Raw genomic sequence first — 19,089 nt, 5'->3', positions numbered from 1 at the left:
AGAGAAGTGGAGGTGCATCATGTGATTGCTTGTGAGATCTACACAATTGCAAATAAGAACTCCACTGAAGCTAAATTGGCTTACCCAAGCTTGATCTCCTTGCTCTGTAAAGAGGCTGGGGTGAAGATGGGAGTAGATGAGTTCATACCCGTTGAGCACCCAATCACCAAGAAGTCAATGGAAGGACAAGTGCAAGACAACTCTATCAAAAGGAGGGCGCATGAGTTCCTCCCTGAATTCCCTGAAATTGGCTACTGGGCCAGCCTGGAAGCATCTATCACCAAGTTGCAAGAGACTATGGAGCAACTTAAGGAAGAACAGCAGAATCAGAACTGCATGCTCTGCAAATTGCTGAAGGAACAAGAGAAGCAGGGGCGTGAGATCCAAGAGATGAAACGCCAAAAGCTCTCCTCTCAAGCTGAGGGAGCATCCACTTCTCAAAATCAAGGTTGTTGAGTCCTAACTCTGTGAACACCTCTATCATTAGTAGCCTATGTTTTTGCGTTTTTTTAATCTTATATTTAGTTTTGAGTCTTATTCTTAATTCATAATTAATAAAATTAAAGTTTATGCCTTAAAGCTATGAATGTCCTATGAATCCATCATCTCTCTTAAAAGAAAAATGCTTTAATCACAAAAGAACAAGAAGTACAGGATTTCGAAATTTATCTCTGAAACTAGTTGAATTAGTTTGATGTGGTGACAATACTTTTTGTTTTCTGAATGAATGCTTGAACAGTGCATATGTCTTTTGAATTTGTTGTTTTAAGAATGTTAAAATTATTGGCTCTTGAAAGAATGAGGAGAAAGAGAACTGTATTGAGGATCTGAAAAATCATCAAATTGATTCTTGAAGCAAGAAAAAGCAGTGAATACAAAAAAAAAAATTCGAAAAAAAGAGAGAAAAAGAAAAAAAAAAGAAAGAAAAAAAAAGGAAAGAAATAAAGTTGTGAACCAAAGCAAAAAAGAGTGTGCTTAAGAACCCTGGACACCTCCAATTGGGGACTTTAGCAAAGCTGAGTCACAATCTAAAAAGGTTCACCCAATTATGTGTCTGTGGCATGTATGTATCCGGTGGTAATACTGGAAGACAGAGTGCTTTGGGCCACAGCCAAGACTCATACACTAGCTATGTTCAGGAATCAATATACTTAACTAGGAGAATCAATAACACTATCTGAGTTCTGAGTTCTCATAGATGCCAATCATTCTGAACTTCAAAGGATAGAGTGAGATGCCAAAACTGTTCGGAGGCAAAAAGCTACTAGTCCCGCTCATCTAATTGGAGCTATGTTTCTTTGATATTTTGGAGTCTATAGTATATTCTCTTCTTTTTATCCTATTTTGATTTTCAGTTGCTTGGGGACAAGCAACAATTTAAGTTTGGTGTTGTGATGAGCGGATAATTTGTATGCTTTTTGGCATTGTTTTTAGTATGTTTTAGTATCTTTAGTTAGTTTTTAGTATATTTTTATTAGTTTTTAATTAAAATTCACTTTTCTGGACTTTACTATGAGTTTGTGTGTTTTTCTGTGATTTCAGGTATTTTCTGACTGAAATTGAGGGTCCTGAGCAAAAATCTGATCCAGAGACCAAAAAGGACTGCAGATGCTGTTGGATTCTGACCTCCCTGCACTCGAAGTGGATTTTCTGGAGCTACAGAAGCCCATTTGGCGCGCTCTCAACGGCATTGGAAAGTAGACATCCTGGGCTTTCCAGCAATATATAATAGTCTATACTTTGCCCAATATTTGATGGCCCAAACCGGCGCTCAAAGTCACCTACAGAAATTCCAGCGTTAAACGCCGGAACTGGCATAGAAATTGGAGTTAAACGCCCAAACTGGCATGAAAGCTGGCGTTTAACTCCAAAAAAGGTCTCTACACGAAATTCCTTCATTGCTCAGCCCAAGCACACACCAAGTGGGCCCGGAAGTGGATTTTTCTGTCATTTACTCATTTCTGTAAACCTTAGGACACTAGTTTACTATTTATAGGATCTTTTGACATTGTATCTGTACCTTATGACCTTATAACATTTCTTACACGTTTCCTTCCACAGTATGAGCCTCTAAACCCCATGGTTGGGGGTGAGGAGCTCTGCTGTGTCCTGATGGATTAATGCAATTACTACTGTTTCTTATTCAATCATGCTTGCTTCCATTCTAAGATAATACTTGTTCTTAATCCGGATGAATGGGATGATCCGTGACACTCATCATCATTCTCAACCATGAATGTGTGACTAACAACCACCTCCGTTCTACCTTAGATTAAGTAGTTATCTCTTGGATTCTTTAATCGGAATCTTCGTGGTATAAGCTAGGACTGATGGCGGCATTCAAGAGAATCCGGAAGGTCTAAACCTTGTCTGTGGTATTCTGAGTAGGATTCAATGATTGAATGACTGTGACGTGCTTCAATCTCCTGAAGGCGGGGCGTTAGTGACAGACGCAAAAGAATCACTGGATTCTATTCCGGCCTGATTGAGAACCGACAGATGAATTCCGCTATGCTGTGACAGAGCATATGCAATCGCTTTCACTGAGAGGATGGGAGGTAGCCACTGACAACGGTGAAACCCTACACACAGCTTGCCATGGAAGGAGACTTGCGTGTTTGATGAAGAAGACAGTAGGAAAGCAGAGATTCAGAAGATGGAGCATCTCCAAAACCCCAGCCTATTCTCCATTACTGCAAAACAAGTACCTTTTTCATGTTCTTTTGCTTTTTACAATCAATCCTGATAATTTCTGGTATCCTGACTAAGATTTACAAGATAACCATAGCTTGCTTCAAGCCGACAATCTCCGTGGGATCGACCCTTGCTCACGCAAGGTATTACTTGGACGACCCAGTGCACTTGCTGGTTAGTTGTGCGGAGTTGCAAAAGTGTTATTGCAAAACGGAGGTGGTTGTCAGTCACACGTTCATGGTTGAGAATGATGATGAGTGTGACGGATCATCCCATTCATCCGGATTAAGAACAAGTATTATCTTAGAATGGAAGCAAGCATGATTGAATAAGAAACAGTAGTAATTGCATTAATCCATCAGGACACAGCAGAGCTCCTCACCCCCAACCATGGGGTTTAGAGGCTCATACTGTGGAAGGAAACGTGTAAGAAATGTTATAAGGTCATAAGGTACATATACAATGTCAAAAGATCCTATAAATAGTAAACTAGTGTCCTAAGGTTTACAGAAATGAGTAAATGACAGAAAAATCCACTTCCGGGCCCACTTGGTGTGTGCTTGGGCTGAGCAATGAAGGAATTTCGTGTAGAGACCTTTTCTGGAGTTAAACGCCAGCTTTCATGCCAGTTTGGGCGTTTAACTCCAATTTCTATGCCAGTTCCGGCGTTTAACGCTGGAATTTCTGTAGGTGACTTTGAGCGCCGGTTTGGGCCATCAAATATTGGGCAAAGTATGGACTATCATATATTGCTGGAAAGCCCAGGATGTCTACTTTCCAATGCCGTTGAGAGCGCGCCAATTGGGCTTCTGTAGCTCCAGAAAATCCACTTCGAGTGCAGGGAGGTCAGAATCCAACAGCATCTGCAGTCCTTTTTGGTCTCTGGATCAGATTTTTGCTCAGGACCCTCAATTTCAGTCAGAAAATACCTGAAATCACAGAAAAACACACAAACTCATAGTAAAGTCCAGAAAAGTGAATTTTAATTAAAAACTAATAAAAATATACTAAAAACTAACTAAAAGATACTAAAAACATACTAAAAACAATGCCAAAAAGCATACAAATTATCCGCTCATCAGCTATCCAAGGACATCTTGGATAGTTCAGAGAGACCATCATAGAAAATACCTATGATGCTCCATTCAGAAAGCATGTCTGAGGGACATCTTCTGATTAATTGTTTGTATCTTTCCCAAGCTTCATAGAGGGATTCTCCATCCTTTTGTCTGAAGGTTTGGACTTCCACTCTAAGCTTACTCCATCTTTGAGGTGGAAAGAACTTTGCCAAGAAGGCATTGACTAGCTTTTTCCAAGAGTCCAGGCTTTCTTTAGGTTGAGAATCCAACCATATTCTAGCTCTGTCTCTTACAGCAAAAGGGAATAGCATCAGTCTATAGACCTCAGGGTCTACCCCATTAGTCTTGACTGTGTCACAGATTTGCAAGAATTCAGCTAAGAACTGATGAGGATCTTCCATTGGAAGTCCATAGAACTTGCAATTCTGTTGCATTAGAAAAACTAATTGAGGCTTAAGCTCAAAGTTGTTTGCTCCAATGGCAGGGATAGAGATGCTTCTCCCATAGAAATCAGGAGTAGGTGCAGTAAAGTCACCCAGCACCTTCCTTGTATTGTTGGCATTGTTGTTGTTTTCGGCTGTCATGTGTTCTTCTTCCTTGAAGAATTCGGTCAGGTCCTCTAAAGAGAGTTGTGCTTTGGCTTCTCTTAGCTTTCTCTTCAAGGTCCTTTCAGGTTCAGGATCAGCTTCAACAAGAATGCCTTTGTCTCTGCTCCTGCTCATATGAAAGAGAAGAGAACAAGAAAATGTGGAATCCTCTATGTCACAGTATAGAGATTCCTTGAGGTGTCAGAGGAAAAGAGAAATAGAAAGAAGAAGGAGAAGAAAAATTCGAACTTTAATTAGATAAGGTTCGAATTGTGCATTGAGAAGGAGTGGTACTCCATAAATAGAAGGATGTGAGAAGGAGGGAAGTAATCTTTTCGAAAATTAATTAGAAAATTTTGAAAACATTTTTGAAAAACACTTAATTGATTTTCGAAAAATAAGAGTGGAAAAGAAATCAAGTGATTTTTGAAAAAGATTTGAAATTAGAAGTCAAAAGGATTTGATTGAAAACTTAATTTGAAAAGATGTGATTAAAAAGATGTGATTGGTTTAAAAAAATGTGATTGAGAAGATATGATTTGAAAACAATTTTAAAAGATATGATTTGAAAACAATTTGAAAAGATATGATTTTTAAAAATTAATTGCCTAACAAGAAGAGATATGATTCAAACATAAAACCTTCCTCAACAGAAAAGGCAAAAAATGTTCAATCAAATCATTAATTGTTAGTAAGTATCTTTGAAAAAGGAAAGAAATTGATTTTGAAAACATTTGATTGAAAAGATATGATTTGAAAAAGATTTGATTTTGAAAAACTTTGAAAACTTGAAAAAAATTGATTTTGAAAACAAAATCTTCCCCCTAGCACCATCCTGGCGTTAAATCCATTCTGGGCGTTTAACGCCCAAAATGCTACCTTTTTGGGCGTTAAACGCCCAACCAGGTACCCTGGCTGGCGTTTAAATGCCAGTCTGTCTTCTTCACTGGGCATTTTTGAATGCTCAGCTTTTTCTGTATAATTCCTCTGCAGTATGTTCTGGATCTTCAATTCTTGGTATCATTGACTTGAAAAGACACAAATTAAAAATATTTTTTTTTGGATTTTTAATAATCACAATGCAATAAGAATCAAATAACAATGCATGCAAGACACCAAACTTAGCAGTTTGTATACTACTGACACTAACAATGTGAGAATGCATATGAGACACACAAAATACATCAAGTCAATAGAATTTAGAGATTAGAACACAAAAATCATCAAGAATTTCTTGAGGATCCATAAGACACATGAATGAATGCATGCGATTGACATCAAACTTAAGATGAGACACTAGACTTAAGCAAGAAACATCAAATATTTTTGGTTTTTATGATTTTGTAATTTTTTTGTTTTTTTTTCGAAAATTAAGTAAAAAGGAAAATAAAGGTATCAAAATTCTTAATGAGAATTCCAGGAATCATGCAATGTTAGTCTAAAGCTTTAGTCTAAAGGAATTAGACATAGCTAGCTAAGCTTCAGCAGGACATTGCATTCAAGAGCTAAATTGATGATGATCAATCAGCTTTGGTGATGATAAGAACATCACCTTGAAACACTAGAATTCATTCTTAAGAACTCTGAAGAAAAAAAAAATACCTAATCTAAGCAACAAGATGAACCGTTAGTTGTCCAAACTAAACAATCCCCGGCAACGGCGCCAAAAACTTGGTGCTGTTGCCGGATCAGAAATTTGGCACTGATGTTACCGGACAAAAAGCTTGCTCAAAACTTGAACAATCCCCGGCAACGGCGCCAAAAACTTGGTGCGCGAAATTGTGAACAATACAACTTCACACAACTAACCAGCAAGTGCACTGGGTCGTCCAAGTAATACCTTACGTGAGTAAGGGTCGATCCCACGGAGATTGTTAGCATTGAAGCAAGCTATGGTCATCTTGTAAATCTTAGTCAGGCAAACTCAAATGTATATGATGATGAACGAAAATAACATAAAAGATAAAGATAGTGATACTTATGTATATCATTGGTGTAAGAGCTTCAGACAAGCGTATGAAGATGCCTTCCCTTCCGTCTCTCTGCTTTCCTACTGTCTTCATCCAATCCTTCTTACTCCTTTCCATGGCAAGCTCGTGTAGGGTTTCACCGTTGTCAATGGCTACCTCCCATCCTCTCAGTGAAAGCGATTGCATATGCTCTGTCACAGCATAGCGGAATTCAGCTGTCGGTTCTCGGTCAGGCCGGAATAATATCCATTGATACTTTTGTGTCTGTCACTAACGCCCCGCCTGCTAGGAGTTTGAAGCACGTCACAGTCATTCAGTCATTGAATCCTACTCAGAATACCACAGACAAGGTTAGACCTTCCGGATTCTCTTGAATGCCGCCATCAGGTCCTGCCTATACCACGAAGATTCCGATTAAAGAATCCAAGAGATATTCACTAAGCCTTAGATGCTTGTAGAACAAGAATGGTTGTCAGTCACCTTGTTCATAGGTGAGAATGGTGATGAATGTCAATCACCACCTTCATCAAGTTGAAGAACAAGTGATATCTTGGACAAAGAACAAGCGGAATTGAATAGAAGAACAATAGTAATTGCATTAATACTCGAGGTACAGCAGAGCTCCACACCTTAATCTATGGTGTGTAGAAACTCCACCGTTGAAAATACATAAGGACAAGGTCTAGGCATGGCCGAATGGCCAGCCTCCCCCAAAGAGGGTTTAATCATCAAAGCATGATCAAAAGATGAAAATACAATAGTAAAAGGTCCTACTTATAGAAAACTAGTAGCCTAAGGTTTACAAAGATGAGTAAATGACATAAAAATCCACTTCCGGGCCCACTTGGTGTGTGCTTGGGCTGAGCAATGAAGCATTTTCGTGTAGAGACTCTTCTTGGAGTTAAACGCCAGCTTTAGTGCCAGTTTGGGCGTTTAACTCCCAATTAGGTGCCAGTTCCGGCGTTTAACGCTGGAATTTCTTGAGGTGACTTTGAACGCCGGTTTGGGCCATAAAATCTTGAGCAAAGTATGGACTATCATATATTGCTGGAAAGCCCAGGATGTCTACTTTCCAACGCCGTTGAGAGCGCGCCAATTGGGCTTCTGTAGCTCCAGAAAATCCACTTCGAGTGCAGGGAGGTCAGAATCCAACAGCATCTGCAGTCCTTTTGAGTCTCTGGATCAGATTTTTGCTCAGATCCCTCAATTTCAGCCAGAAAATACCTGAAATCACAGAAAAACACACAAACTCATAGTAAAGTCCAGAAAAGTGAATTTTAACTAAAAACTAATAAAAATACACTAAAAACTAACTAGATCAAACTAAAAACATACTAAAAACAATGCCAAAAAGCGTACAAATTATCCGCTCATCACTTGTACTTGTACTGATCCAGGAATCCCCACCAATGTTTGTAATTCCAATGGCCACCGGGATTCCAAGCTAGGCACATAACGCCTTCGAGCAAGTTGAGGCAAGTTACAAGGCCCCAAGAGTGTTGATTGTGGGAATGAATTCCAAGGTCCCAAACCTTGCTTTTACACCCGTCTTCTTTTGGATCTCCATTGTTCCCACCGGGTGGCAAGCAATCTAAATTCTCACAGAGATATCCAAACAACCTTCTAGACCCATTCAATTGAGCTCTACACCAATCCTTGCACTTCAATTTGGAGCATGCAACCATATTGAACCTTGCTTGACAACTCTTGCCACTAACCATCTTCCTCTTACTCTTAATGCCACAAAGAGCTCTAAGTTCACCATCCATCTCCAGTAGACCATATTCAAGTGGAAAAGTAAAGGTTAAGGATAGGAATTTTACCCACTTGAATGTTGTATTAGATGGTGATGGCTTTGGAAGAGGTTTTGCAAGCTCCATTCCCTTGTGTTCTTCTTTGAATTCTTCTACCTTTTTGCAAGCTTCCTCAATTTCGACCTCTTTCTCTTGGTAGCTTTCTTCTAATTCAATCTCTTCTTCATTGCTTACCAAGGGCATGGGAGGTTGTGCATCTTCCTCTTCTTCTATATGTGAGGGTGGAAAGTTCTCTAATTCACTGGAGTATAAACTCCTTTGATTGGTTTCCTCACTTTCTTTCATAGGATCTTGCATTGTATCTCTTGGGAAGGAATTTGCTTGTTCCTCTTCCTGGTTCTTGATCATCGTTTACACATATTTTTCTACATTTTTTACACTTGTCTTTATATCATGTAGGAATTTTTTCATGAGAAGCTCAAGATCTGATGGTATTTGAGATGAATAAGGAGATAGTGGCTCTTGGTATGGGTAGAAAGATGGCGGTTCTTGATATGGATAGAAAGATGATGGTTCTTGATATGAATATGGAGATGGTGGTTCTTGGAATGAATATGGAGGTGGTGGCTCTTAATAGTTGGAACATGGAACATTGAAGTTTTTTTGGTTTTGACTTTGCGAACCAAAATTTGGATAGTTCCTCCATCCACCATAATATAAATCACTACTTGGGTGTGAGTAGTAGCCCATGTGATCTCTCTCCATTATTTTTCCTTAGCACAAAACACCAAACATAATTAAATATACCATGTGGTAAACAGGAAAGTAAAGAAGACAGGACCGAATTTTTTTCGAAAATTTTTTTAAAAAAATTTAAATTAAATTAAAACTAAAATGCCTAATCTAAGCAATCAAACAACTGATAGTTGTTAATCACTATCGATCCCCAGCAACGACGCCAAAAACTTGGTGCGGTATTTTAAAACCACAAAATTACCGGCAAGTACACCAGGTCGTACCAAGTAATACCTCAGGTGAGTGAGGGTCGATCCCACGAGAATTGGTGGACTAAGCAACAATGGTTAAATGATTTACTTAGTTAGGTAAACAGAAAAGAGTGTTGGATGTTCAAAGAACATTAAACAGTAAATTAAGAGTTTGAAGACAGCAGGTGAATAGGTTGGGAATAAAATATGGGAGAAAATAGTTAAGACTTCAGAGTTATCTATTTTCCTGATTGACTTTTCTTATTAACTATTTTAATAATGCAAGATTTAATTCATGGCAAACTATTTGTGACTAGACCTTGATTCCTTAGACCTTCCTAGTCTCCTCTAAAATTCATCAACTGCCAATTATTAAAATATAAATCAAAACATGAATTAAAATAAAAAAAATAATAGTATCAATCCATACAATAGACAGAGCTCCTAACCTTAACAGTGGAGGTTTAGTTGCTCATGATTGAGAGAAAAAATAAGGATTCAGGTAAAATATACTGAGTTCCAATCTGATGGAATGAAATCCTCCCGGGATCGCCCTAAAGAAGAAAAGTTTCTCCTTTTTATAACTAATCCTAATTAATTTAAAATCTAATTTCTAAAATTAAGATAATATCTTTTTCTATTTTCAAATTCAAATTTGAATCAGAATCAATTAAATAATCCACGCCTTGTAACGTGGGGACCACTTGGCTTCACTGGATCCGCACCTAACTTGGCAGAGAGGTGCGCCTTACTTGAGTGCCAAAATGGGGTCCAAAAATTACCCCCAGCATTTTCTGCGTTTTCTGCACATGGCGCATGTCACGTGTACGCGTCGATGGTCTATTCTGCATGTCACGCGTACGTGTCAGGCACACGCACGCGTCGCCATGGAAAGCTCCAAATCACGCGCACGCGTCAGGTACGCGCACGCGTCGCTCCTCGCTGTCATCTCCTTTAATTTTTGTACTGCAGAAACTCCATCAAATCCAGTTGAATGCTACCTAAAATAAACAGAATTGCACAAGACTCAAAGTAGCATCTATAGTGGCTAAAAGACAATTAATTCTTGATTAAACTTAACAATTTAAATACAAATTCACTAGGAAAAGATGAGAAAGATGCTCATGCATCAGATTACCTAAAAATATTTAGGGAAAAAGGAATAGGTCAAACATCAGATTATAACCATTGGACAATAAATTCTCTTCTTAGAATGGTTTTACACTATAAAAGGATCTCAAGCCACCTCTTTAAAGGGACTTTTTTCTATTTTCTAAAACTGAGAAGCTCAAACAGTCCATCTTTTTCTCTCCTGAAATTTCTCTCATTGTTCTTGATTTTATTCATCAATTCCACAAGAAAAATTGGCCTTCGAGTGTTCCACCAGAACACTCGACGACCATTAACCGACCCCTGTCCACTTTAAACAAAGCTCTTTCATCCTCTTGTGATATTAGTGGAGGTCTCAACACTTGTTCTCCACCTCTATTTCTCATCATTAGTTCTTGTATTGCTATTTGTCATTAATAGAAGTATTTTCCTCACAAGTTTACTTACCCCAAATCTCTCATCTTAACCATTTTTTCACTTAATCTATTTTGAGTAAAGTATCGTTTTTGTCCCTAACGTTTGGGGTAAGTCCCAAAGTTGTCCCTAACGTTTCAATCGTCCTATTTAAGTCCCTAACGTTTCAAAATTGACTCAATGTTGTCCTACCGTTAGGGATCCGTTAATAGAATTAACGGCGGGACAAAATTGAGACAATTTTAAAACGTTGGGGACAAAAACGATACATAGAAATAAATTTTAATTTTATCCTTCAATAATATTAATTTTTACTGTACATAATATTCAATCGTTTTTTAAATTACAGTTAATCACATTACTTTTATTTTAAATAAATTAATTTTGTTATAATTTTATTCTTAAAGTAATGTAATTTTTTTATAAATAAATAAATTTTACACTTTCATTCTAAATAATGTAATTTTACTTTGATTATTTAATCACATTACTTATAATTTTTTTAATAATTTTACACTTTCATTCTAAATAAATTAATTTTTTTATAATTTTACATTTAAAGTAATGTAATTTTTTTTATAAATAAATAACTTTTACACTTTCATTCTAAATAATATAATTTTACTTTCATTACTTAATCACATTACTTATATTTTTTTTAATTTTACACTTTCATTCTATGTATCATTTTTGTCCCCAACGTTTTCGTCCTATTTAAGTCCCTAACGTTTCAAAATCGTTTCAATTTTGTCCCGCCGTCAATTTTATTAACGGATCCCTAACGGTAGGACAACATTGAGTCAATTTTGAAACGTTGGGGACTTAAATAGGACGATTGAAACGTTAAGGACAACTTTGAGACTTACCCCAAACGTTGGGGACAAAAACGATACTTTACTCATCTATTTTTCACAAAACTCACCCAAATCACTTGGTGACTCCCCTGGAAAAGAACACTTCGACGTGATGGTTGAGTCTAGCAATACTCATTCTGGGCAGAATCGACCACCTAGGCGATGTTCAATAACCCCTCAGAACCTCAACCTCAGCTTGGGATCACGTCAAGATGAGGACGTGCACAACCAAGAAGAAGAACACATGGAGCAGCAGAATCTGGGTGCAGAAGGAGAAGGAGCTATTGCCTACGTAAATTTCTTCACACCCCCATGCTGGAGGTACTGCCCGCACACTCATATAAGCATCCTTGCTCATGTGTACAACTATATGATAGAAAACCAAACAAAGATGCAAGCTTTGATCATGGAAATGATGGCTAAGGATTAAACGAGATATAGAACCTGGTGGACGAAATTGTGATTCATTTGTTATTGTATTTTGTAAAATTCATTGCTTCTTCTTTCCCTGGCAATGGCGCCAAAAACATGATGCCAATACCATGGTTCACAACTATGTGTGGTCACAACTCCGTTCAACTTAACCAGCAAGTGTACTGGGTCATCCAAGTAATACCTTACGTGAGTAAGGGTCGATCCCACAGAGATTGTTGGTATGAAGCAAGCTATGGTCACCTTGTAAATCTCAGTTAGGCAGATTAAATGGTTTATGATAAGTTCGAAAATAAATAATAAACAGAAATTAAAATTAGTAAATAGTTACTCATATAATTCCATGGTGGGAATTTCAGATAGGCATATGGAGATGTTGTGCTTCTCTCGAATCTCTACTTTCTTATTACATTCATCCAATCCTTCTTACTCCTTTCTATGGCAAGCTGTATGTAGGACATCACCATTGTCAATGGCTACATCCCATCCTCTCAGTGAAAATGGTCCTATGCTCTGTCACAGCATGGCCAATCATCTGTTGGTTCTCAATCAGGTTGGAATAGAATCCCTTGATTCTTTTGCGTCTGTCACTAACACCCAGCCTTCAGGAGTTTGAAGCTCGTCACAGTCATTCAATCCCAGAATCCTACTCGGAATACCACAGACAAGGTTAGACTTTCCGGATTCCCAGAATCCTACTCGGAATACCACAGACAAGGTTAGACTTTCCGGATTCCCATGAATGCCGCCATCTATCTAGCTTATACCACGAAGATTCTGTTGGGAAATCTAAGAGATATGCGCCCGGCCCAAGGTAGAACAGAAGTGGTTGTCAGTCACGCGCGTTCATAGGTGAGAATGATGATGAGTGTCACGGATCATCACATTCATCAAGTTGAAGTGCAACGTATATCTTGGAATAAGAATAAGGAGAATTGAATAGAAAATAGTAATAATTGCATTGAAACTTGAGGTACAGCAGAGCTCCACACCCTTAATCTATGGTGTGTAGAAACTCCACCGTTGAAAATACATAAGTGAAAGGTTCAGGCATGGCCGAATGGCCAGCCCCCATGATCTGAGAACTAATCGTCCCAAGATGTCTAATACACTAGTAAAAAGTTCTATTTATAATAAACTAGCTACTAGGGTTTACAGAAGTAAGTAATTGATGCATAAATCCACTTCCAGGGCCCACTTGGTGTATGTTTGGGCTGAGCTTGATCTATCCACGAGCTGAGGCTTCTTTTGGAGTTGAACGCCAAGTTGTAACGTGTTTTGGGCGTTCAACTCTGGGTCATGACGTGTTTCTGGCGTTTGACTCCAGACAACAACATGGAACTGGCGTTGAGCGCCAGTTTACGTCATCAATTCCCGAATAAAGTATAGACTATTATATATTGCTGGAAAGCTCTGGATGTCTACCTTTCAACTCCGTTAAGAGCGCGCCATTTGGAGTTCTATAGCTCCAGAAAATCCATTTTGAGTGCAGGGAGGTCAGATTCCAACAGCATCAGTAGTCCTTTGTCAGCCTCCTATCAGAGTTTTGCTCAGATCCCTCAATTTCAGCCAGAAATTACCTGAAATCACAGAAAAACACAGAAACTCATAGTAAAGTCCGGAAATGTGAATTTAACATAAAAACTAATGAAAACATCCCTAAAAGTAGCTTGAACTTACTAAAAACTACCTAAAAACAATGCCAAAAAGCGTATAAATTATCCGCTCATCACAACACTAAACTTAAATTGTTGCTTGTCCCCAAGCAACTGAAAATCAAATAGGATAAAAAAAGAGAATATACTATAAATTCCAAAATATCAATGAATATTAAATTCTAATTAGATAAGCGGGACTTGTAGCTTTTTGCTTCTGAACAGTTTTGGCATCTCACTTTTTCCTTTGAAGCTTAGAATGATTGGCATCTCTAGGAACTTAGAATTTCAGATAGTGTTATTGATTCTCCTAGTTAAGTATGTTGATTCTTGAACACAGCTACTTATGAGTCTTGGCCGTGGCCCTAAGCACTTTGTTTTCCAGTATTACCACCAGATACATAAATGCCACAGACACATGACTGGGTGAACCTTTTCAGATTGTGACTCAGCTTTGCTAGAGTCCCCAGTTAGTGGTGTCCAGAGCTCTTAAGCACACTCTTTTGCTTTGGATCACGACTTTAACCACTCAGTCTCAAGCTTTTCACTTGGACCTGCATGACACAAGCACATGGTTAGGGACAACTTTGATTTAGCCGCTTAGGCCTGGATTTTATTTCCTTGGGACCTCCTATCCATTGATGCTCAAAGCCTTGGATCTTTTTTACCCTTGCCTTTTGGTTTTAAGGGCTATTGGTTTTTTCTGCTTGCTTTTTTTTTGCCATTTTTTTTTCTCTTTTTTTTTTCGCAAGCTTTTTACTTTTCACTGCCTTTTCTTGCTTCAAGAATCAATTTTATTGATTTTTCAGATCATCAATAACATTTCTCTTTGTTCATCATTCTTTCAAGAGCCAATAATTATAACATTCATAAACAACAAGATCAAAAAATATGCACTGTTCAAGCATTCATTCAGAAAACAAAAAGTATTGTCACCATATCAATATAATTGAACTAAATTCAAGGATAAATTCGAAATTCATGTACTTCTTGTTCTTTTGATTTAAAAACATTTTTCATTTAAGAGAGGTGAAGGATTAATGGAATTATTCATAACATTAAGACATAGTTACTAAACACTAATGATCATGAAGTAGAGACACAAAACATACATGAACACAACATAAAAACCGAAAAGTAGAAAGAAATAAGAACAAGGAAAGAAATCCACCTTAGTGGCGTCTTCTTCTTGAATGACCAACAATGTCCTTAAGCTCTTCTATGTCCCTTCCTTGCCTTTGTTGCTCCTCCCTCATTGCTCTTTGATCTTCTCTTATTTCATGAAGAATGATGGAGTGCTCAAGATGTTCCACCCTTAATTGTTCCACATTGTAGCTCAAATCTTCTAAGGAAGTGTTGAGTTGTTCCCAATAGTTGTTGGGAGGAAAGTGCATCCCTTGAGGCATCTCAGGAATTTCTTGATGATGAGCTTCCTCATGCATCTCTTGAGATTCGTGGAAGGTCTCTCTTGCTTGCTCCATCCTCTTCTTGGTGATGGGCTTATCCTCTTCAATGGGGATGTCTGCTTCTATGATAACTCCAGCTGAGTAACATAGATGGCAAATAAGGTGAGGAAAAGCTAGCCTTGCCATGGTGGAGGGCTTTTCGGCTATTTTGTAGATTTCATTGGAGATGACTTCATGAGCTTCTACTTCCTCTCCAATCATGATGCTATGAATCATGATGGCCTGATCCACAGTAACTTCAGATCGGTTGCAAGTGGGAATGATGGAGTGATGAGCGGATAATTTATATGCTTTATGGCATTATTTTTAGTGTGTTTTGAGTATATTTTAGTTAGTTTTTATTACATTTTTATTAGTTTTTAGTTAAAATTCACTTTTCTGGGCTTTACTATGAGTTTGTGTGTTTTTCTGTGATTTCAGGTATTTTCTGGCTAAAATTGAGGGACCTGAGCAAAAAACTGATTTAGAGGCTGAAAAGAACTACAGATGTTGTTGGATTCTAACCTCCCTGCACTCGAAGTCGATTTTCTGGAGCTACAGAAGCCAATTGGCGCGCTCTTAACGGTGTTGGAAAGTAGACATCCTGGGCTTTCCAGCAATTTAATAGTCCATACTTTGCCCGAGATTTGATGGCCCAAACCGGCGTTGCAAATCAGCTTCAGAATTCCCGGCGTTTAACGCCGGAACTGGCACAAAAATTGGAGTTAAACGCCCAAACTGGCATAAAAGCTGGCGTTTAACTCCAGAAAAAGTCTCTACACATGAAAGCCTCAATGCTCAGCCCAAGCACACACCAAGTGGACCCCGGAAGTGGATTTTTACGTCATTTACTCATTTCTGTATACCCTAGGTTAGTAGTTCACTATTAATAGGACATTTTGATATTGTATCTGTACCTCATGACACTTTACACGTTTCTCATTGTATCTTCTACAGCATGAGTCTCTAAACCCCATGGTTGGGGGTGAGGAGCTCTGCTGTGTCTTGATGGATTAATGCAATTACTATTATTTTTCATTCAATCACGCTTGCTTCTATTCTAAGATATCACTTGTTCCTAAACCTGATGAATGTGATGATCCGTGACACTCATCATCATTCTCACTTATGAACATGTGCCTGACAACCACCTCCGTTCTACCTTAGATTGAGTAGATATCTCTTGGATTCCTTAATCAGAATCTTCGTGGTATAAGCTAGAATTGATGGCGGCATTCAAGAGAATCCGAAAGGTCTAAACCTTGTCTGTGGTATTCTGAGTAGGATTCAAGGATTGAATGACTGTGACGAGCTTCAAACTCTTGAAGGCTGGGCGTTAGTGATAGACGCAAAAGAATCACAGGATTCTATTCCAACCTGATTGAGAACCGACAGATGATTAGCCGTGCTGTGACAGAGCATGTTGAACATTTTCGCTGAGAGGATGGGAGGTAGCCATTGACAACGGTGAAACCCTACATACAGCTTGCCATGGAAGGAGTCTTGTGTGCATGAAGAAGAAGACAGTAGGAAAGCAGAGATTCAGAAGATAGAGCATCTCCAAAACCTCAACCTGTTCTCCTTTACTACAAAACAAGTATTTATTTCATGTTCTTTTACTTTTTACAATCAACCCTGATAATTATTGATATCCTGACTAAGAGTTACAAGATAACCATAGCTTGCTTCAAGCCGACAATCTCCGTGGGATCGACCCTTACTCACGTAAGGTATTACTTGGACGACCCAGTGCACTTGCTGGTTAGTTGTGCGGAATTGCAAAAGTGTGATTGCAATTTCGTGCACCAAGTTTTTGGCGCCGTTGCCGGGGATTGTTTCGAGTTTGGATAACTGACGGTCTATCTTGTTGCTTAGATTAGGACTGTTTTATTTTTGTTGGTTCAGAGTCTTTTATTTGAGTTTAGTTTCATATTTTAAGTTTGGTGTCAATTGCATGCTTTTATTTTCTTTTAATTTTTCGAATTTGCATGTTCTTTGTTCTTTCTTGTTCTTTAAAAATTCTAAGTTCGGTGTCTTCTTTGTGTTTCTCCTTTAAAATTTTCGAAAATTTATGTTTGATTTTCTAAAAATTTTAAGTTTGGTGTCATTTTGTTGTTTTTCTCTTTCCTCATTTAAAAAAATCAAATCTTTTTCAAAATAATTTTCAATCATATATTTTCAATTGCTAATTCCAAAATCTTTTTAATTAACTAATTGATTTAGTTTTCAATTTGCTTTGATCTTATTTTCTTTTAGTTTTCAAAATTTGATTTTATTTTACATTTGTTTTATTTTATTATTTTCGGTCAAATAAAAAAAATACTTTACTTGTGAATCCATATCATATTCCCTTTCTCCATCATGGACCTAAGTGGAATTGAACAGTCCAGAAGGACTCTGGGGTCATATGCTAACCCCATTACAGCTGCATATGGGAGTAGCATCTGTATACCTCCCATTAAAGCAAGCAGCTCTGAGCTAAATCCTCAACTCATTATCATGGTGCAGCAAAATTGCCAGTATTCCGGTCTTCCACAGGAAGAACCTACTGAGTTTCTGGCACAATTCTTACAAATTACTGACACAGTACGTGATAAAGAGGTGGATCAGGATGTCTACAGACTATTACTGTTTCCATTTGCTGTAAAAGATCAAGCTAAGAGGTGGTTGAATAACCAACCTACAGCAAGCATAAAGACATGGAAACAGTTATCAGACAAATTCCTGAATCAATTTTACCCTCCAAAAAGGATGACACAGCTAAGGCTGGACATCCAAGGCTTTAAACAAGAGGATAATGAATCCCTTTATAATGCCTGGGAGAGGTATAGAGGTATGCTAAGAAAATGCCCCTCTGAAATATTTTCAGAGTGGGTACAGTTAGACATCTTCTACTATGGGCTTACAGAAAAAGCTCAGATGTCTCTAGACTACTCAGCTGGTGGATCTATACATATGAGGAAGACGATTGAAGAGGCTCAAGAGCTTATAGATATTGTTGCTAGAAATCAACATTTGTACTCTAGCAATGAGTTCTCTACAAAAGAAGAAGTTATGGCAGTAGCCACTGATCCTAATCCTCAAGAACAGATGGTTGAGCTTAATCAGCAATTACACCTGATGACAAAACAGTTAGCAGAATTTAAAGATATGCTCCAAGAAACTAAAATTGCTAACAAGAACATAGAATCACAGTTGAATCACGTAAAACAGTAGTTATCTAAACAGATAACAGAAGAATGCCAAGCAGTTCAACTGAGGAATGGGAAGACATTGAATAACACTGCTCAAAGTAGCAAAAAGCCAATAAAGGAACAATTGACAGAGGATAACCAAACCACTGTCCAAAATCCCTCTGAGGACAGTAAGAGCCCAGAGAGGAATACCCTTGGCGTCCAAACACCAGAAAGGGGGGAAAAGCTGGCGTTAAACGCCCATTCCCTGCCCAGCTCTGGCGTTCAAACGCCAGAAAAGGGGGAAAAGTTGGCGTTAAATGCCCATTCTTCACCCAATCCTGGCGTTCAAACGCCAATGGGGAATCAGACACCTGAGAGTGCTGATAGTAACCCCTCTAAAAAGGCTTCTCCAACCACCTTTGTAAGGAATAAACCTGCAGCAACTAAGGTTGAGGAATATAAAGCCAAGATGCCTTATCCTCAGAAACTCCGCCAAGCGGAACAGGATAAGCAATTTGCCCGCTTTGCAGACTATCTACGGACTCTTGAAATAAAGATTCCGTTTGCAGAGGCAAATGAGTAAATACCTTCTTATGCTAAGTTCATGAAAGAGATCTTAAGTCATAAGAAGGATTGGAGAGAAACTGAAAAAGTGTTTCTCACTGAAGAATGCAGTGCAGTCATTCTGAAAAGCTTACCAGAAAAGCTTCAAGATCCAGGAAGCTTTATGATACCATGCACATTAGAAGGTGCTTGCACCAAGACAGCCCTATGTGACCTTGGAGCAAGTATCAATCTAATACCTGCATCCACTATCAGAAAGCTTGGGTTGACTGAAGAAGTCAAACCAACCCGGATATGCCTCCAACTTGCTGATGGCTCCATTAAATATCCATCAGGCATAATTGAGGACATGATTGTCAAGGTTGGGCC

The sequence above is a fragment of the Arachis stenosperma genome, chromosome 1, assembly GCF_014773155.1.
Source record: "Arachis stenosperma cultivar V10309 chromosome 1, arast.V10309.gnm1.PFL2, whole genome shotgun sequence".
Lineage (NCBI taxonomy): Eukaryota > Viridiplantae > Streptophyta > Magnoliopsida > Fabales > Fabaceae > Arachis > Arachis stenosperma.
The sequence above is the reverse complement of the archived record's forward strand: the minus strand, read 5'-3'. Positions refer to the sequence as shown.